Raw genomic sequence first — 6080 nt, forward strand, 5'->3', positions numbered from 1 at the left:
CACAGATTATTAATCACATAGTGTTTGCACACCCCTGTGCTGTGTGTACCTGCAGATTCCTAGACTAGGCATTGGGAACTTCCCTTCTTTCCTAGCCCCCTCTCAAAACTATGTGACTAGTCACTATTCCTGCTGCACTTATGCCAGGTAGCCGTCCAAATTTACGAAAATGAACTTAATTGGTAGACAAATCAATTGATTGTGATTATTTAGTGTAACTGAGGTGAGGGTGTCAGCAGAACCGCCATGGCTCTTGGGCAGCAGAAGTTGCTTGGCTCTGCCCCCGTGTGAGCCAGGGGAAGGTAAGCCCTCAATTAGCCTGGGCCCCGAAGTTCAGGGTGCAACCTGTGAGCAAGCTTGCTGGGCTCCAACAGCACCCACTCCAGTACCACAGTGCTCCGGCTGTTCAGACAAGCTCTCTTAAGGCACCGGTTTGCTGAGATAGGCCTGCGTGGTCTCAGGCGGGCGACCTGGAGGAGAGCTGCCTCCACAGAGGGAGGTCAGTGAGGAGAAGGCCCGGCAGATGCAGGTCGCGGGCAGGCAGGAGGCTCCTGCCCTGCAGAGGGACAGAGTTGGTGACAGGAAGCACCTGCGCAGTCACAGGTGGACAGAGGGACTGCTGCCCTGAGCCAGAGCAGAGACTGCACTGATACAGTCCTCTTCTCCATGAGAGGGGTCACTCCTGGTGAGCCTTCAAATCACCAGTTGGTGATTTGGGGTAAGTATGCAGAATCTGAAAGGGACTGGAGATTCCACAACGGGCTCAATTTCCATATCTTGACCCTTGGGGCTGTGCTCTAGACACTCCCACAGCAGTCTGATCCCTGCGTGTAATCTGGGCACTGGCTTTGTAATCTGGGCACTGGCACCTGAGGACCTTGGTTTCCATAGCTGGGTCAATGGCTGTGTGTTAATCCCTCCTACCCCCACCTTCAGCTCTTGGCATTTTGTGAGCCAGGTATCTGGACTTGTGCATGCCCCCTTTCCAGTTTTTCTATTCTTGCCCTCCACCAACTCAGCTCTGCCCATCATCAATCAAGCAGGAGATGGGAACATAGAACCTCCCCTCACAGACTGAGAGTTACTGAGAAATAAGTATTGTCCGTTTTCAAAAGTCAAATAAGATGGAGACGGTGAACTTGATACCACTTTCAGGGAACCACCACCAAATGACTCAGGTGTGGACAATTTCTGTGCCTGCTGCAGCTGTGAAAGCCACCTAAACAATCCTCAGAAGCATGCAAATTACAAGCCAGGAGAAGCAACAAGATGGCGATTGATGGACGACCTGAGAGCTCAGGAAAAATTTTAGGTAAAGTGGTGATTCTAGATGTTTAACAAATTCTCATCGTTAATTTTGTAAGACTTTAGTTTTTATATGCGATTTGGGCGACTACCAAGATAAAGACAAAAGGGACAGATTCGAGGTGGTGTTATCAATTGCAGGTTAAGTTTTCTCTATGGCTGGAATTCCCAATTTGAACACAAGGGTGCAAAGGAGGTTGTTCTGTATCCATCAGGGATTTTCCAGGCTGGCAAATATCATAAAAGCATCAAACAGATTGATAATTACAAGAAAAATCATAGTTGTTAATACTTCATATACCCCCTCTATGTGTAGGGGGGCCCAGTATGATTGGGTAGCTTGTCCCTGTGATTTTAAGTGTCATCTTAATTCTTGAGCTAGGACCAGGGGGAGGACAGTGAACTCAGGCATTTATGGAGAAAAGAAAATTTATTTTTTGAGAAGAAATAATAAGCATATTTGCCTTCCTGGAAAAGACCTTTAGAGACAGAAGTTTAGGTATGACAATTAAAAAGCAAATTTGTCTTAGTTGACGTAGACCAGGCCAGTTATTTTTCTTCACTGGATGCCCTGAGCTGGTTTCTATTTAAACACTTTCAGACATAGAATAATGTTGGCTGGTACGGGTGCTGGGATCTGAGAGCAAGGTCGCTGGGTTCCCTCAGCGAAAATGTCCCCTTTCGGCAGCATGTGGCAAGTTTCCCCATGAGGTAGAGATGTTGAGTTCTATCCAAAAGGGCAGGTTTATTATAAACAAAGGAAAGATTAGGAAAGGACGCCTGCACGGACCTCAGCAGGCAGGAGGCAGGTTTGCTAAGAGAGGCCTGCACAGTCCCAGGTGGGCAGTCTTGGGAGGAGAGCTGCCTCTGCTACTTTGCAAGGGTGAAGGTTGGGGAAGAGAAAAACCTGCACTGTCCCAGGCAGGCAGGAGGGCGCCCTCTTGCCAGGGCAGAGACTGCACCGGTACAGTGTCCTTTTTGGGAAGGGTTCATTGCCTTGTGGAATTGTTACCTGTTGTTGGATAATTTATACTTCTAGGGTATGAGCAGGTAGATTTGAAGGAGGGGTGCTTCTCTAAAATGGCCCTCCATCTCCATAACACCACCTCTGGTCTGTGCCTTGGGGTACTTTTTTATGTCATCTGATATTTACTACAGCAGTTGACACCTAAGGATATCTCATTTCTATAACTAGTTCTATGATGATATTAATCCAATGTTAAGGATTAACATTTCTACCCCCACCTCCAGTTTCTGGAATTGAAGACTCCACCCCAAAATTTTCTACTCTTAGCCTCCATCACCAAACATGATACCATGAAAAAGCAGGTACGCTTATAAATTAGACCATTAGATTTTCAACTTGTTCTTTTTAACCAGTTGAAAATTGTAGATTGTGACCTCAAATTTTGTTTTGATTTGATATTAAAATTTAGGGGCCACCTTGGTGGCACAGGGCTTAAAGGCAGCGCTATCAAGCTATAGCCAGCCACTGCAGCATGTGGTGCAGCAGACCTCTCCTGCCCGGCCCACTGCTCCCCTCAGTGGTGTATTTCAGTAGATCTGCCTGTTCTGCTCCCCACTCTGTCTCTGGGGAATCCTCTCGCCCCACTTCCCCACACCTCTGATTTGTATGCATAAATGAATAAATGAGTAAATCGTTAAAAAAAAATTGATATAGGTGACAATTATAATTAATTCTAGTATAACAATCCTCCAGACGCCAGAAGCCAGCTCCGGCAAACTGTCGTGTCAGGGGTGCCTCTAAGGACAAGATGGTATGGACGAATCTGAGGGAGTGAGGGGAAAGGGCATGAGGAGACACAGACACTTGGTGAGGTGCAAGTATGTCCTGTCCAGGGTCTCAGCAGTACTTTATTTATACATTTCAAGGAAGCTGCGGGAGTACAAAAGCACGTGCTTTCACGTGAAAAACTAACAATTGTGGTATTTTTTCAAAGTCAAACTGGGGTCTCATGATCTCTTGCAAAGGTGACAATAGCTATTGAAACCAGCCTGGCATCCTTGGACTCCTTGTCGTGGCAATAACAATCATTCTTACATTGTTGTATAAATGCAGTTACCGCACAGAATGTCCCCCTAACAATCATTTATTTTCCACCACCCAGTAATTGTTCTGTTAATATTAAAACCAGCAAGCAGCAAAACTTACATGACTAAAAGCTGACTTCCTTTTAAATTCTAAGTTACTAATTGATCAAGCTTCATAAAATTTCCTAAACATGAAACTTTTCCTAAAACATAACTACCACTAAAACCAAAAACTTCTTACTCCTATACCTAATCTATCACATAATTCTATTTTAATAGAAAATAGTAAATCATCAAAAATCAAAAACCCAAAGAATCCCTGCGCCACATAAGCTGCACTGACATTTCTCTAACCCCAAACTACAAAGATCAAGCGACACTCTATTAATTACTTAAAACAATATTTTTACTTGTCACTCTTCTAGTTATTTTGTCAACTAACTACTATCTCTAACTTCAAATCAAAAAACGTTGTCCTTCTCCATATGCCCTTTGCCTTAAAAGACCACGAATCTTTATCAGAGACTTGGCCGGGAATTTTTACAGCTTTTACTTCCCAGAAGTTTTTCAGGTGTGACACATCACTTGTTTCCGTAAGACAAAAGGTTGAATCACTGCTTTCTGGCAGAAGATCACTGAACGCCAAAAAATGTACTGTTTGTATCACACAGGGCCACTGTTGTCAAATTAGTTATTTAGTATTTGGTCACACAGCATTTGCAGTTTTTCTTTCAAATGCCTAACAATTGCCGCATACAGAAAAATTGGCCATAAACAAACAAGAAGAATGTAGCAGGAGTCAGCTTTCGAGATTCCTGACTTTTCAGGAATCTGCCCCACGCCCGGAACTTTTCTCAGACAGCAAGAGTAGCATGGCCCTCGCCATCCAGAGGTAACAGGCATAGATCTCTTAATTTTCTTTTAACATTTTGGCCAAGTGTGCTAATTTTAAGAACTATTTATTTCACCAGTATATTGGTGAAGACACTGAGAACTTTAATTGATGTAAGTTTTAACTGCTTCTTCACTAAACTCCTTTAGGTAAAACGTACCTTAAATTTGAATTTTTAAGAATGACTCTGTGACTTTAAACAAGTTGTGCACAGAGAATCTAGCTTAGTTTCCTAAGGCCAGATTTCCCCCCCTCCCGAAATTTCTGGAAGAGGCTTAGACGGCACCTCAACCAACCTATTTGCTGAAATATCTTAAGCTTTGGCCTTTTAGTTTATTGCTTAGTTTATTGCTTAGCCATGTGGCTAAGCTCTCTCCTCTGATATAGTTTTTCCATCAAGGGGGTTTCCAATGAGAGAGAAGCTAAAATCCTTACCTGATAGAAAAAGTCTCCAATTTTAACCATTAACAAAGACCTCTGAGGCCCAAGATTAAGAACTATTTAAAAGATAAGTGGAGGAAATTCAGATTTCCTCCAAAAGTCCTTGTTTCTGCTGTACCTTACTGGGACCAGAACCATTTCTAAGACAAAAGAACCCCTTATTCATTGAATATGAGAAGGACAATAGAGGTGATAGATTAAAAGTTCTTATTTAGCACTTCATTGACCCTAATCAGGCAGCTGAGGTTTGGAAGTTAGCCCACAAAAAGCTCCGTTTTTCTCTCCACCTCTCTCCTTCACCAAATTAACTTATTTTAATCAGAAACTAAAGTTTACACAGACCCAATAAGCAAGTTAGAAGTTTTTCCAAACAACCAGTAATCATCCTTCACAGCAAAGGTCCAGGCAGCTGCTTGCTGTGAACAAAGTCAGCCCCAACGTAAGTCAGCTATGGTGGTGTTTGTCACTTTACTCCCCTGCATTTTTTTTCTGCCTTTTGCCTCAGCTCTGGTTGGAGAATGGTATAGGTGAGGCTGGCCATGCCTCTTGGTTGTCTAATTTGTAAAGAGGCAGGCTGAATTAACATAATGAATCAAGGTCTTTCCTCTCAAGCTGGCACTCCTTCCAAATTTTCAAGAGGCAACCCAAGGACAGTCATAGGGATGGAGTGAGCAAGCTTCCTTCCCCTCCTCACCCCCCACATTGATGAGTACTTGCAGAGAGGGTAACCACTGGTAAACTGCGAGCTGTCCAGGTATAACCTGTGACTGAAGTCAAAGACTGTTAACCGGTGGTGCCCCCTGGAGGGGGATGCTAGTGAGGATGGGGAGCCCCAGGGAAAACACAAACAGTACTGCTGGGGTGGAGGGTCTGATAAGAAATATAAGGGCTTGCTGCAGGCCCCAGGATTCGCAGCAGTTTCGGATCTCCTGCGTTTCAGGGTCAGCGATTTCTGCCCCCAGCCCGTTGATCTTCCAGAAGGCCTTGGTGGGCTTCTGAAGGTGGAGGCCTCCAGCAGCCAATCTCAGAGAAGAGATCAGAAGCTTTGCATGCAGCAGAGCGACTGAAACTCTTCCCGGTTTTGCTGTGGCCACAGCCTGGCAGGAAAGGCAGAGACCCGGAGCAGGGAGCCTCGCTGAGCTGTGAGCGTGGCAGTTTGTCAGGTCACTGGGCCGCTGCAGCTGCTGTTTTGAGTGTTGCTTGTCTGGTGCAGCGCTGGGGCGTCTCCACAGCTCCGGAGCATCTTCTGTTGTATCTCTTGCTGTCTTTGTGAGTTGGATCCTGGCCTAGAGTCTGGCTGCCAGAGCAGTGGCGGGGAGACACCCCGTTAGATGCTTTTGTTTAGAACGTAGAAACACTGGACACTGCTTTGGGTGAGGTAAACAGCCAT

Source organism: Talpa occidentalis, unplaced genomic scaffold (genome assembly GCF_014898055.3).
Source record: "Talpa occidentalis isolate TD23 unplaced genomic scaffold, MPIMG_talOcc4v2.1 talOcc4.18, whole genome shotgun sequence".
Classification (NCBI taxonomy): domain Eukaryota; kingdom Metazoa; phylum Chordata; class Mammalia; order Eulipotyphla; family Talpidae; genus Talpa; species Talpa occidentalis.